Source organism: Grammomys surdaster, unplaced genomic scaffold (assembly GCF_004785775.1).
Source record: "Grammomys surdaster isolate TR1022 unplaced genomic scaffold, NIH_TR_1.0 372, whole genome shotgun sequence".
Lineage (NCBI taxonomy): Eukaryota > Metazoa > Chordata > Mammalia > Rodentia > Muridae > Grammomys > Grammomys surdaster.
The window spans coordinates 2,428,826-2,444,591 of record NW_021604791.1 but is presented as its reverse complement, the minus strand read 5'-3'; the positions used below and the strand labels follow the sequence as shown (position 1 = coordinate 2,444,591).

Here is a 15,766-nt window from a genome sequence, read left to right as displayed (position 1 = left end):
CCTTCCTTCCTTCCTTCCTTCCTTCCTTCCTTCCTTCCTTCCTTCCTTCTTTGCTTGCTTTCTTTCTCTCTTTCTCTCCTTCCTTTCTTCCTTCCTTTCTTTCTCCCTTTCTTTCTTTCTTTCTCCCTTTCTTTCTTTCTTTCTTTCTTTCTTTCTTTCTTTCTTTCTTTCTTTCTTTCTTTCTTTCATTTTCAGTTATTTATTTATTTATTTATTTATTTATTTATTAGAACAACTTTAACTTAAAAAGCCCCATGACTTCCACATATAAGAGGGGTCTTTAATTACTCCTTGTTCTTTACCATCAGTATCCCATTGTAGAGATAATAAATCGAGCATAGACTCTGTCCTGGCTACATAGTGAGTTCAAGGCCAGCCTGGGCTATGTAAGGCCCATTTCATAATAAGAATATATGCATATATATTGATATTTATTTTGTATATACATAAAATAAGAACACAAAAGGATAAAAAATAATGGAAATATACTTTATACAGTTTCTTAGTATTGTATATCAACCAATAAAAGTATTTTTCATGTTGACTGTGATGTACTAAATTTACCTCTGGCAGTGGTGGGGAGCAGCCTTGTAAGAGTTGGATGCTGGAGAGGGTAGGAATGAAAAGTGAATACAGTACTCACTTTTTAGTTATCAAAGACTTTAAAATAATTTAAAAGTTACATTTATCAATAATTGACCAAGTATTAAGATGATGTTAGAGAGACATTTGTGTGGGTTAATTTCGTTGCCTACCCAATTCATGTTACAGTGCTAACTCCTAGTACCAAATAAGAAATAGGCAATAGGAATATAGATAATAGCATTCTTCGGCAGTGACACCATGGTAGTAGGTGTGATCAGTTTAGGCTAGATCATTTCTGAATGTGTCTGCTGTCCTCATATAAATGTGAAAATTGGAAGCAAACACACAGAATTGGGGAGGGATGGAGAGAGAGAACATGGGTGGTGATCAAAGCGTCAATCAGCATGCTACTAGTGGAAAACAAGAAACAGCCAAGAATGCCTACCAAACCAAAGAGAAAGAAACAAAACAAAACAAACAAACAAGCAAACAAAAACCAATAAAGTCTGCCAATTCAGACATAGGCTTTGTGATACTTTGTTATGAATACTCCAGAAAAATACTATGAGCTTCAGTGAAAGTCAACAGTAAGATAAACTAGAAGACAGTCATCTGTTCCCAACACTAAAATGAACAGAGAAAAAACAAAACCACCAAAACCAAACCAAAGACCCCACAGCTTGGGATGAGATTTACCCGAAAAACCTTTATAGAAATTTGGAACCCAAACAAGTCCAATAATTACAATAATTTGCTTGACTGTACATGAAACTATACACAGGTTTAAAGGCAGAAATCGTCAGGATTGGATTATTTATCTTTTTTCCATAAAAAAAAACCCATTCCCCAGTAATGAAAACATGGATAAATTAACTTAATTGTATAAGAAGGCTGATTGTAAGCTAGGATGTAACTTGGTTAATAGAATATTTCTCTAGTGTGCAGGAAACCCTGGGTTTGGTCCCTAGCACCACATAAATAGGTATGATAATACAACCCTGTGTTCTCAGTACTCAAGAAATGAGGCAGAATGATAGGGAGATCAAATACTGTCTTTGGCTATACAGAGTTTGAGATCAACCTAGACAGTATGAAACTGTGTCATTCTAAAGTCTACTGTATATTGATATATCAATAATAGATAGCAACATTAGATGATAATAAGTATTATTAATATAATAGAATAGAAAATCATAAATATTGATTCAGAGGATAGTGGCTACACAAAAATCCAATACGCTTCTATGATGGAATTATCAATAGAAAGGAGGAAGAGAACTGGGTAAGTGCTTTATCACCAAACGGCCTGGCCAGACAAAGCTAACTTCAGCATCAGTGCTTTAACTCTGACTTGATGATGGTTTTGTAATGAAGGCTGATGCTCCACTTTTCAATAGATACTTGCTCTTGGCTTTCATTTGACTGAAGTTGCTCTGCCTCTCAGTTGTTTTAGATGCCTGCTGAATTGAGTATATATCGAAAAGTCTGTCATAGTGTATTGTCATGTCTTCAAAGGAAATGTAATTACTAAACTTGGCCAGATTACTGGTCATCATGTCCTATGTTAGAGAAACAGACATGGAGTAGAAGCGGAAATTCAAAGTGCCTTTAGATGAGTGGAAAGTCCATTTTAAATATAATCACTTTATTAACTCGTGGGGAACTCCATTCATGCCTAAAGCTATTTTAATCATGCTCACACCGTCTCCCCTACCTCACTTGATCAGGATCCACTCCATAGCTCCTCCCAAGTTTGTGTCCTCTTTTTTTGTGCTGTCTATAAACTCATGGATGTGAAATCATCTGAAGTTTACCAGAGGCCACCCTCTTAAGGAGTCCTCCAGAAGGGATCAGCTTCTCAGCTAGGGGTGGGGGGCTTGTGCCTTTCTCTGTTCTGTGTTGAACTTTGACTTGACTTGATCGTGTGCAGGCAACCTCAGCTGCAGTGAGTTCATGAGAGCAGAGGTCTGGTGATGTGCAGAGGACACGATTCCAGTCCTCCCTGAATCCTGGCTCTTCTCTAAGTTCCACTTCTCTTCCACTGTGATAAGTGAGCCATCGGAGAGGCGCGTAATGCAGATGTCTGGTTTGGGGCTTTAGTCCATCCATTAAATACTCTAGAGCTTACCACTTATAAAGACAGAAATATATTTATATATGGAAGGAAGGATTTTTATATATTTGATCCAGAGTCCTAGTAAGTAGCTTTGAAGGGTGCAAGAATGAACTCTCCTTTTTTTCTTTTTGTTAGTTAGAAGGAGAAAAGCCCAGAGAGTACTTTTCTGGTTTGGCTAAATGGAAGTGAAACACATTCCTTTCTGGGTCACTGAGTTAATCAAGTTAAGGGATTTTTTTTTCTTCTTGTTGTCATTCTTATTAGTCACTGATGTAATTTGCATTAAGAAGTTTTGGGGTTTTGTTGTAAAACAGTCGTTTTGTATGACTTGTAATCATCTTGCAGGGAAGGCTCAATGTTTAATAAGCTGCATCTCTATTCTCTACCCAGGGGAGAAACAGCAATTTAGAATACTAAACCTCATTACCCCCTTTAACTAATGAATGAAGGAGGAAGATAAGAATCCCTTTAGTCGATATTGTGTTCCAGGCACTACTGAGAACCTCACACACAGCATTTCAGTTCTTATCTAACATAGTCATCAAGATATTGGTCCAGTTTTTGGTGTGGTAAATTATTTTTTTAAAAAATTCCCCCTTCTTTTTAAACTATGATATTTGATATTATACCTGTAATATATACATATATTCCTTGAGATACAGGGAGAGCTACAAACTTGGGCAAATAAAATGTTAGTAGGAGTAAAGGAGGGGTGGAAAGTATATAATTACAATACACATATATTAAATTCTTCAAAAGATAAAAATAAGGTTAAAAATGGGACAAAGATGAGGGTGTATGAGATGAATCTGAGAGGAGAGGAATCATGGTGAATATGATCAAAAATTTTGTCCACTCCATCCCAACTTCATGTTCTTCTTTTTTTCTTTTTGAAACAAGGTCTTACTGTGTATATCTGGCAGGTCTGGAACTGAACTGTGTACAACAGGCTGGTCTTGCACTCACAGAGATCTTCCTTCCTCAGCATCTGCACTTTTAATGCTTGCATCAAAACCACATCTGGCCTCTTTTATTTTCGGTAGTATTCTTTTCTGAAATCACAAGGGACAATGATAAAAACGTGTTCTATGAATTCAAATCCATCCCATCGGGTTATTCTATATAGAATGCTAATTATAGACATACTTATCTCTAATTAATTAAACCTTAAAAGCAGAAATAGATTTGTCCCATTAAAATTTTTAAAGATTGAAAATTTGAGGCTGTAACCATTTCCTTTTTTTTTTTCCTTTTTTTTTTCCTTTTTATTCTTGACTGTGTTTGTCTTTTACTTGTATGCTTTCAGGCACTAGGAAATCTGATTTTCCTTTGTAGTTTATTCTTTGCTTCTGGACATGTTTTATTTTCTTTGGATAGATTAATAGCGTATTTATATACTTTGTAGAGAGGGTTAGATTTGTTTCTACTTTAATGCTCTATGCTTTCATTCTTTCTGTACTGAGAAAAAATCAGGAAACCTCTTCTGGCATAATTTAAATGATTGTTATCACTTTTATCCTCGTTTCTTCAGAGGTAAACCAACATTCCAATTTCTTTTTCATAAATGAGAAAGTAATTGGGTCAATTAGAAAATTATATAACTGGTCAAAATATGATAGACTCTGATATAGATCACTGATGGTGATAGTGTATTTCCTGTATCCTGACTATCTAGCTGAAAGTAGGTAAGTATTTGTATATGTGTGTGTTAGAGTAGCCCCCCATTTTCTGATAACTCTTGTTTTTTCAGTGCTGATACCAGTAAACAGTGTAAAAGAGTAGAGGAATAGCTTAAGACAAATAAATCTACAAAGACAAATAAAAACTTTTAATTTTGTATGTAAAAGAATCTATAAAACATCTATTAGGTAAGATTATAAAATCTAATAGTGTGATAAAATAAAATTCTTAATAACTGTTATCAAAACCAGATGTGGTAGATTTTCTTAATATGTGTAATAAATAAGTTTTTGAAACAATTAATTGTGAATTTTCATTCACAGATAGAAACAGGAAAAACCAGGGTTATGGGTGCCCGGAGGACTCACAAAACTGACTAGCAAATATACCAAAATGAGCATTAATAATTTGACTCTGGGCCTTAAAAACTTAAGAGGGCAAATTGACAATTATATGGAATGCAGCTGACGCCCATGAGTATTTAGGACATAGAGTCCCAGGCTTTCTTCTCAATGGCTTCTGGGGTCTGAGCAGCACAATAATGAAGCAAAAGTGAAAAATAAATAAATATCCAGTAATAACTGTGGCAGATTCACATGGCTAATTTATTATTCATATTCTGCTTTAATCCTTTATGTCCTTGAAAGGAAATTATTTTTTCTTGTCATTTGAAAGCATTGAGAGCAAAGGTCTTGCTTGCAAAGAGAGTTTCTGAATGAGGAGAGGACAAAATTTTTATCAAATCATTAACTGTCCATTAGAACACAGAAATGATTTTTATATCATATTGTGAGGATATTTGAAAGCCCTACACAAAGCAAATGGAATAAAAATGGATAAATGTGACTCCGAATACAAACCATTAGTATTTTGTTCCATGAAACACTAAAATATCATGAAACATATTGTATCATTTCTGTTATGCCATCACAAAATTGCTAATATTTCTGATTCATTAGGTAAATTTGAGATCATTTGTAGTATGCAAGATCCTGTCTTACCAGCTGCAGTATCGAACAGTGGAAAATGCTTTTGATATTTGTAATAAGAACTTCTAATCAAGGGAGCCCTCTATTTTGGAGTGGGAGAATATAACCTATTTCTTTGAGACTTGCTTGTCTTTTGAAAAATGAATTTTTAGGATGACTTTAATAAGGTTCAAATGGTGTCTAATGATATCCTGTTATCTTACCCATACTTCAGAATAAGCTCATTTCCATCAGTAGATGGTCAATACAACTTGAACTAAATGTTATTTTTGTAGGCTTTTGGTCACATTGTTTTCTTTGGACATATTTTGTCTTAGTCATTTGTGTTTGTGTGAATGTGTATATGTGTTTGTGTGAATGTGTGTGTGTGTTCGGTATTCTTTCTTTTTCCTTTTTTTAAAAATTTTGGAGTATTTTTGTGTTTTTTCATTTGATCGTTTTCAAATAGAGAAAGAGTATGGAGTTGAGTGGGTGGAAGGGTGGGGAGTATCCGTAAGAAATAAGGGGGAGAAAAAAAATGATCAAAATATTAAAATTATTTTCCATAAAAATATTTAAAAAAGAAAATGAATGTTAAAAGTAAAATTCTAATAAGACTATTCTATTCACAAATACCAAACAGTATACTAAGTTTTATGCTGAGTAATATTTATGACAAAATTATATGTTCATATGTGCTGGCTGGCTTTGTGTGTCAACTTGACACAAGCTAGAGTTATCAGAGTGGAAAGAGCCTCTGTTGAGGAAGTGCCTCCATAAGATCCAGCTGTAAGACATCTTCTTGATTAATGATTAATGGAGGAGGGTCCATCCCATTGTGGGTGGTGCTGTCCTCAGACTGGAGGTCCTGAGCTCTATAAGTTAACAAATTGAGCAAGCTATGTGGGGCGACCCAGTAAGTAGCACCCCTCCATGGCCTCTTCATCAGCTCCTGATGCCAGGTTTCTGCTGTGCTTGAGTTCTTGTCCTGACTTTCTTTGAAGATAAACAGTGACATAGAAGTGTACACAGCATACACCCTTTCCTCCCCAACTTGCTTTTTGGACATGATGTCTCATCGCAGGAATAGAAGCCTTAAGATACCATATTACAAAAAATTTACTCAGTGCCATCTTGTATAACCGCAAAATAAACAATTTAAATCATAGCTTATTTTCTGTCTTTTACCAAAGTGTTAAGAAGTGACTGCAGAATTTGGGGATTAAGTTTTTTAAAAAAAATGTATCAAGAAAAGGCTCAAAGTTCAAAGCAATAAAATTAAAATTAGGGAATGTTTAATGTCACGTAGTTTTAAAGTTGGAAATTGCTTTTCTTTCTGAAATAGGATTTCACTGTTTAGCCCTGGCAATCCCACCAGCCTCAGAGGCATGATCCTCCTGCCTCAGCCTCCTTTGTGCTAAGATTGCAGACAGAAAAAACGAATTTTAGTAATTACTTGTATTCTATTTTTTGCCTTCTCTGGAAAGTGTGGAGCTGTATTATTTCTTTGATTAAAGCCCAGGGTCTTTGAGGTGGTTGGGTTATAAAGCAACTTTCATCTGGCTTTCATTCAAATTCAGCTTCTTTTGTAACCCTTGTTTCTGCCTACCATGGTAGGATTGAATAATTATGTCAGAGCTTGTCTATCTCACAAGTTCTAAAATACCTCCCATCTGATCTATAAGAAAAAAAAATCACCAAACTTCTGAAATAAGGACAGACATCTTTAACCATGCTGCAATGTAAAATTATTTCCCAGAAAAAGCACTTGGACATAGAACCAATAAGCTCCTCTAAAATGGATTGTATTTACATGTCTCTGCATTTCAAATTTCATATTCTTACTAAAACTATAAGCTTCTTTTTTTCCCTGTAAGCATAGGTTAAATGTGATGACTATCAATAGAAAGATTAGTTAATGTATTTTGGGCTGAGCACTTGTTTTGGAGAGATTATATGTTGATAGTGATAATTAAAAATTAAATGATGTTTCCAACCCAGTGGGAAACTCATCACTAAGGTAAATCAGTAAAGGGGGTTCTAAGTTGAAAGTCTCTCTTCCTAAATTCATGCATAGAAACATTCAAAAGATGAGGCTTTTAGGAGGTTAATGAGGTTGATACAAGTCTAATTCTAAGTATGGTTGATGATCTTGAAAGAAGAAAATCATCTTTTAATCTTATTGATAAATAAAATTCTTGGAATTCTCTGGTGGAATGAGGTAGGCCCATCTAAGGCAATGTCAGCTATAATTATAGAATTAAATTCTTTGAAAACTGTATTTGTGTGTCTATGGTGTGTGTGTGTGTGTGTGTGTGTGTGTGTGTGTGTGTGTGTAGTACATCTAATGGTTTGGGTATGTAGAGCAAAGGACAACATTTGAGGATTAGCTCTTGCCTTCTATCCTGCGAGGTCTGAGGATCTAACACTTATGGACTTTGTAGTATTCTCTTTGTTTATGTTCTATGCCATTCTAATGCATGGCTAAGAAATACACAGCCATGCCATCTGATACACTCTAAAGAAAACCTAGTAGTTAAGTATTGTATATCTAGGTAGACAGAGAAAAAAGGAAAGTGACAGTGATTTAAGAACATAGCTCTTGGCAGAGCATGGTGGGCATACTTTTAATCCCAGCCATTGGAAGGCAGAGGCGGAAGAGTTTCTGTGTGTTTGAGGTCAGCCTAATCTAGATAATGAACTCTAGGACAAATAGAGAGACATTTTCTCAAAATTAAAATAAATATAAAAGTTAACAAGAAGAAAAAAGGAAAAAGAAATGAGTTCTTTGTATACTTCTTTTCTTTTTCTTTTTTCTTTTTTATTAATCATTCTATTGGTTTACATTTCAAATGATATCCCCCTTCCAGCTTAATCCTCCGTCAACCCCCATCCCATTCTGTCTCACCCCTCTCACCCTTCTCACCCCTGTCACCCCTCTCCCCTTTGTCTCTATGAGGATGCTACTCCACCCATTCACCCAGTCCCATCTCACACTCCTAGCATTCCCCTACACTGGGGCATCAAGTCGCCCTCCCCAACCATTGATGTCAGATAAGGCCATCCTCTCCTATATATGTATCTGGAGAGACTATCGGTGTATTTCTTTTCTAAATGACGCCAGAGCCCTTAGTTTCTTTTGTTAAGTTTCCCATGTTCCATCTTCCCCTCTTCTTCTGTTCTTCCTCCTGCTCTGCCTCCTGCTTCTCCTCCTCTTCCTGATCCTTCTCCACCTGCTCGTCATCCTCTTGATCTTCCTCCTCTTCTTCCTTCTCCTCCTTAACATCTTTCTGTCAGCAGTGCAATTTCTATGACTATCAGCTGATGAGTCTCTATGATTTTTTTTTTTTGTCTAAGCATTCAGTAAGCTATATAATGCAGGAACTATCTGTGTTCTGGACATGAGCAGTTTGGGGCTCAGAGGAGAGTAAATAACTTGAGACTTTTATAGCTGGTAATCACCCATGATGCATTCTCAAGTTTGTCTAATTCTAAAGCTGATTTTCTTACCTTATGCAGTACTGCTTCCCCATCTCTGTGTGTAATTCAAAAACCATATGTGTGAAATATACTGTTTTAGGAGCAGCAGTGAGTACAATCTCATAGTCTTCATTAGCAAATTCTCTGTGGTTTCATTCAGTAGTAAAATGCTTACTTGAGTGTGCTTATACGTCATGCCAATGTTAACAAATAAAAAGACTAAAACTTAGAAAATGACCTGAAAAGGAGAGAATCTTTCACATTTGTAGACTATTAACCTAAACATTGAATTGCCTTTGTGCAAATTTCTGTCTTTTTCATTCATTAATTTGAATAAGACTGCTATGGTAATCAATAGCAGCCAAGAGCTTTGCCTTTCTCTGCACTGGAAAATTTATTTAAAAAAAAAACTCACTGACTTCTGTGTGCTCAATACTGTGTTAAATTTTGATATAAATGATAAATTTATCATGAATATGGGTGTTTTAAAGCAAAATTGACTGTATTCCTATTAGCATAGAAGTTTTGAGTGTAGGTTTGCATTAGTCATGTATCACTAAGATGCAATCCCTGAAGCAACTAATTTAATAAATAGAGATGGGTTCTTTAACTCATAGTCTTGGAATTTCAGATTTAAGACTGGGCAGCCACATCACTTTGGGCATCTGGTGAATGTCTTAGAGTCAGTGGTTTCATCTTGAGCTAGGATTATAAGAGAGACTGAGAACGCTCTTCTGTCTGAATCCCAGAGCAGATTTCTCGTGTGTGTATCACTGTTTTGTCTTTTACGTGGTTACTGGAAATTCAAGCTTAGGTTGTCTACACAGCCTCCATAGTTTGAAATTTCAAGGAAATACCTAATAATCTTTCTTAGCATCGCTAAGGGTTCATATGTATGTTGGTTGGTTTATTCATTAATGTTACAAAGAACAACACTTGCTTCTTTTTCAGTGGGAAATCTGGATTGGTGAGTGACTGGTGTATCTTGCATATGTGTCCATTGGTTCTTGATAATGTTTTCATGTTGAAATAATGCATTCCATGGTAACTTTATTGCAGAAGGGAATTCCTAGAGATAATACTTTTCATTCAGTAGTTAATTATGTAGATTTTATAAATGCTGTTTCATGGTCTCTTCTGATGTTATTTCTTATAAATATGAGTATGGTACATTAGTGTATTGTTTCTATGTGACATTAGCCTTGCACATGAGCATTTACTTAGTGAAAAGGAAACTTTCCATGAAAGAACGTTTTTTGGTGAACATGGACTGAGTTCACATGACTGACATTCCTTTTCATTGTGGTGTTCATTAAACCTGCAGCATTCCCATATCTTCTGAGAAAGTGGAAGCCCCTTTTGGGTATCCTCCCACCCTGGCACATCAAGTCTCTGCAGAATGAAGTGGTATCTCCCACTCAGACAAGACAAGGCAGCCGAGTTATGGCAACAGATTCCACAGACAGGCAACAGCTTTAGAGATAGCCATAGATCTCAGTGTGCAGGACCCACATGAAGACCAAGATGCACATCTGCTACCTGTGTGCAGGGGCCTGTATCATATTATCTAACAGGCTCTACTAAACTGAAATCGAGTTGATTTTTGTACTCTCAATCTGGATCTTTCCTGCAAGAAAAGCAAGGCATTATAAATCAGAAGGAACTGAAATAATGAATCTGCACATTTTTTCTAATTCCTGATCTAGCATCTGTCATCACACTTGCTAACTGTTCATGTTTGATACAGCATTTGGGATGCCCATTTGGATATTTAAGCTTCAAAAATGTATCCCAGACAATGTTCTATTACATTTGTATGTTTCAAAGGTGACATGTCACTTACTGGCAGTCTCTCCGTACATGCTTCCCTGTGAGACACACCATTCAGGGTGCGTACACTTGCCAAGTGTCCACCACATTTAGATTTCTTATTTTTAACCCGTTGATAAATTCTTTTCCATATCTCTTTCTTTCTGTGATCAGGATTTGTTATAGAAAAACTATGGAAGTGGCTTTTCCCCAGGCTGATGAATGTATCACTTCATAATGAGACTGTATGAAATGCTACAGGAGGAAATAGCCTCCTTCTGTTTTTCAAGGGAATGTCTGTCAGCTCTGCTGTACACCCCAGTTCTGTGAATGTTACAAGAGGAAACAGTCACCTTGTGAAACTCAAGGAAATGTCTGTCAGCTCCATAGCACACATGCCCAAGTTCTGTGTCTCTTAAAACCTATGATATGTGTGTGTAGATACACACATATATGGATATACTTATTCTGTAGGTAATTGTGTGCTCATAGTCTTAAATTTGTTACTAATTTATGGTAAATGAAACCAATATTTATCAAATAATGTGGGTATTTTATTTATATATTTATGGTTATCTGTAGAGGTTGAGTCTCTTAAAATGATGTGAGGAAGTCCGACTTAACACTAGAAGCTAAGAATCAAGATAGTCCCTTTTAAAAATGTATGACATAACTATTAGGATCATTTTTCATGTCAGTTTTTCAGGGAAATTAAAGATTTCCTTATTCATTTAGTATATTTCTTGTACTTTGGAGAAAGACAAACACAGATGCTAATTATCTAAATGTATGCATATTGAATTAGAAATGACAACACATTTGAGAAGTATTTACTGAAAAATCGAAGGATGGATATCCTTCTTCTTGTGTTTGACATCTCAGATTTATTTTAACATCAGAATTTCTTAGAGATTGCTATGAAAATGGAAGAATGAGATTTCTCACAAGTAACAGCATTGCTGTCTGCAGTTACAGCTTACTAGAGCTGAGCATTGCAGAGGATCTTCACTTGTTTAAGGACATTGGGATCTTATCAGATCTCTACAGACCTCCTGATGTATGAACCTTTACAAATGTAGATCCAGAACAGCATCTGCCATCTTTTACATCCACTCTTTTAGAGGTATGCACCGCTTGCTGCTCGTTTTCAAATGTAAAGCCTAACATGGCTTCTTCAGCTTAACACTTGACAGTTCTACCAATTGCTAAAACTTGCTGATTGTGACACTAAATTGTCACAAGTTCTTTTATTTTCTACATTTCTTCTGTGGGATCCCTCTGCTTTTTAGCCTTCACGACAAAGATTTGGATTCTACAGAGACAACAGATACATAGATATCAAAAGTAAGAAGACCACCTTGTCATTTGCTTATAAAATATCCCATGATTTCAGTCCAGAATAAATGAATACTTGCTCTATCATTTATATTGAGATAACATGATTTCTAAAACACATATTCCCTTCTTTATGTCAAGTAATTGTACTGTGAAGATTATTAGCACATTGAATATTACCAACACATGTTCATGAGGAATCTCCTTTCTGTTTCCTGTCTGTCGTCTACTCCAGAATGGTAAATGGCTTTCATTACACCTCATTACTATATTGTCTCAGTGCTCCCCCTCCCTCCTTCCTTCCCTCCCTCCCTCCCTCCCTCCCTCCCTCCCTCCCTCTCTCCCTCCCCCCTCTCCCACACACACACACACACACACACACACACACACACACACACACACACAGGGGAGGGGGGAAGGAAGGGCGAGAAAACCTCTTATTCTAATTTCTTGAATAATAGATAGTTACCGCATAACTCTGACTAACTTGGAAGTTCCTCTTTATGTAGACCATAAAAACTGTGAACTTGCAGTGAGCCTCCTGCTTCTGCTTTTAAGTGCTGCTCTTTTGAACGACCTGAAATACCATATACGTTATTCCTTAGAAATTTCATCAAACCGATTGACATCCCTCCAATAGCAATCAATTTTGGTGTCAATTCTTACAACAAACCTACTCCAATATTTATTATTCTCAACTAACAACATGAATCAGACACTAGGACCGTTATGAGAACGTGCTGTGAACTTGGCTTAAAACAGCAGATAGTTTCTCTTTCTGTAGGAACAGAAGAGCTAAAATGCCAGACAGGTCCTGTTGTCTTCTATGGACTTAAGGAAGTATCATCATTACTAGGCTTGCAATGGGTTCATTCCATGTTTGCCTTCATCACCACATGCCATTCTCCCTGTGTGGATCTGTTCCTGGGTGTCCAGGTGTCTTCTTCTTAATGGGCTTCATCATCTTAGATTAATAGTCCATCCTACTTCAGTATGATCTGATCTTAATTTGTTTGCAACTAGAACAAGCCTGTCACCAAACAAGGTAGCAGTCTGAGGTCTCAAGGGCTAATACTTAAACATGTCTTTTGGAGGATTCAGCTAAACACTTAGTAATGACTATTATGCTTATGTACATTTTCATATTACCTGTGCATGTGTATATGTAATTATATCTATTCTTGCTCATAATCCAAAATATACTAATTATCAGGTCATGTGATTTTTTTCCCTTCTAGATTTTATGCTCCTAGAGCACATACCTGTTTAATCTACCTTTGTTTTCTGGTTTTGGGTTTTTTTCCAACTCTACATGGGTAGTTGTTCAATGTATGCTAATTAAATGTAAAACTCTTTGTTTACTACTAAAAGAAATCTGTGATATCAAAGATTACAAGAGCTGAAGGTGATACATGTTGTCTCATATCTAATATTATGTATTTTGTACTCAATCAGTGTTATATAGAGAGAAAATTGAAATACTGTGAATTGGGAATCAAGGGAATTTAGTTCTTTTCCCATGGTCCCTATTGTTTCATAGCCTTGGGGAAATTACTTAATTTCTTCATACTTTTCTATAACACATAAATGGAAGACATTATAGCTTACAGATTCACTTTCAAATATTTATGTTTTGCATTTTCCATTCAAGAACCTCCAGAGACTAATTTAATCAGAAAATCCAGGACACACGTGAAGAGTCTAGAACTCCACGCTAACAGTTCGGTTTTTTTTTTTTCATTTGAAAATTTAAAAAATTGCAGCATGATGAAAATGAAGGAAAAGTGACAGTTGGAGCTGTGGTCAGAGCTGACTGAGAAGGCACATGCTGTGGGATGAGAGGACTCACAGGATGGGGAGTGGACTGGATGGTTTGGGGAAGAAAAGAGGAGGAGTGGTGGAGGAATCTGTAGAACACTTTACCAGATACACAATATGATTCTATAGATACCGGGATGTGACATCTTGTAATGATAACTTGTTTGTCTTTCTCTATCACTTAGTGTATATTATCTCCATTGCAGAAAAGTAAAGCAAAATTGTAGTAGTTTGCACAGTTGTTACTTTTTGAGAATAACTTTTAAATCAAAACATTTTCTTAATGTAAAACACACACACACACACACGCACATACACACACATGCACACAAAAATATATACAGTACTTTCTTTGACAATACCTACTTATATTCCATTATCTTAGCATCAAAGAGTGAACACATATATTACTACCATTTTCTATCTGTAAGAAGGTCTTCTGCAAAGGTAGAAATAATACAGTTGTTTAAAAAAGGAAATGATTTTGAATTCAGCATAACTTTCTATGTATAATGATTTCTTATTATTATTCAAAGTTAACCAAGAGAATTTTAATTAAAGCTCTTCACAAAGAAAAGAATTATTGACATGATGATCTAGTAGAAAGGAGAAAAGTGAATATTTCTAAACTTTGTAGCTGCTTTCTGATACGTTGTATTTCTACTTCGAATCCAAGTAACCAGAGGTCAATATCCGAAATTTCAATTTAGAATGCTTTCTTAAAATACCTATAACATTATTTAAAAATAGTTAAAATTCCTAGTTAAATACTTGTCAGATTAAATTTTTGGATCAATTATTTTTATACTTTATTATTATTTATTTGCTATTAGTTTTAGTAGTAAATATAGTATAGCTTAAACTCTTTCATTTACAATTTATCTACATCTTTTTGAAATATATTTTGTATTGGGTTACCTGTTGCTTTTAAGCAACAAAATAATCACAGTGTATGCATGTAGATAATCAGAACATGGCATCACAGATTTCATATTTTACTTGTTTCACATAATACAGTTAGTTTAAATGATGGATGAAATGGAAACATCGCTTTTAAAAATATTGCAAGCCTGGGTCTACCTCAAATATTCCCCTAATTGAGCAACATAACTAAGTGGGTAGTAAGGTCTACTCAGGAATTTATAAACACATTTGACTTGTGGATGCTAGTTATCAGAAAGTTTTTGTTGCTTTTAATTAAACAACCCACAAAAAAGGGAACGATATGGCTGGAGAAATGGCTCAGTCAATAAGGGCTGGTCATGTAAACATGAGGATACATGAGGATTTGAGTCTGGATCCCTGAGACCTCTGTAAAGAGTCAGAGATGGGCATACTCCTGTCATCCCAGGCATGGTGCAGCTGGGAAGCAGAGACAAGCCTGGAAGCTCATGGGCTAGCTATGCTCTTCCATAGGATGCAGTTCCAGGTCTGTGGAAAACCCTGTCTCCAGGAGAAGTGGAAATTGCCCAAAGACTAGCAGCTGAGGTTCTCTTTGACCTCTACGTATATGTCAAGCACACTTACACCTGAACCTCTCCACAGGAACACACACACACACACACACACACACACATACACATACACACTCACATACACACACATACATACACACACACACATACATGCACACACACACACACACACACACACAAATACACTTATTTTTAAAATACAGTAGAAAATATATAAGATAACATGATTACATAGGCCTTTTCATTGCTCCTGGTTGGCTCCCAGAACTTAAGGACCCTATTGCTGAACTCATCAAACACTTTAGACACAGGAATTGGAGGAATCATGCCAGAATTGAGTTGTGAGCATCCTCCCTGAGGATTACCCCACATACTACATAAAGGAGTTACGCAAGCTGCCAAGGCAAAAAAGCAAACAATAGTGCTACCTAGCTCTAATGCTTACAAACCACAACAATGACCAACATGGCAAGATATTCCCAAGGGTACAGTAGAGATGC

At 35.9% G+C, this 15,766-nt stretch overlaps 1 protein-coding gene across 1 annotated transcript in view; it reads left to right on the top strand.

Moving 5' to 3' along the window:
* The window catches only part of Adgrl3 (adhesion G protein-coupled receptor L3), a 444,442-nt gene that overhangs the window by 115,916 nt on the left and 312,760 nt on the right, over positions 1-15,766 (top strand). The gene's annotated exons all lie outside the window — the stretch shown is intronic.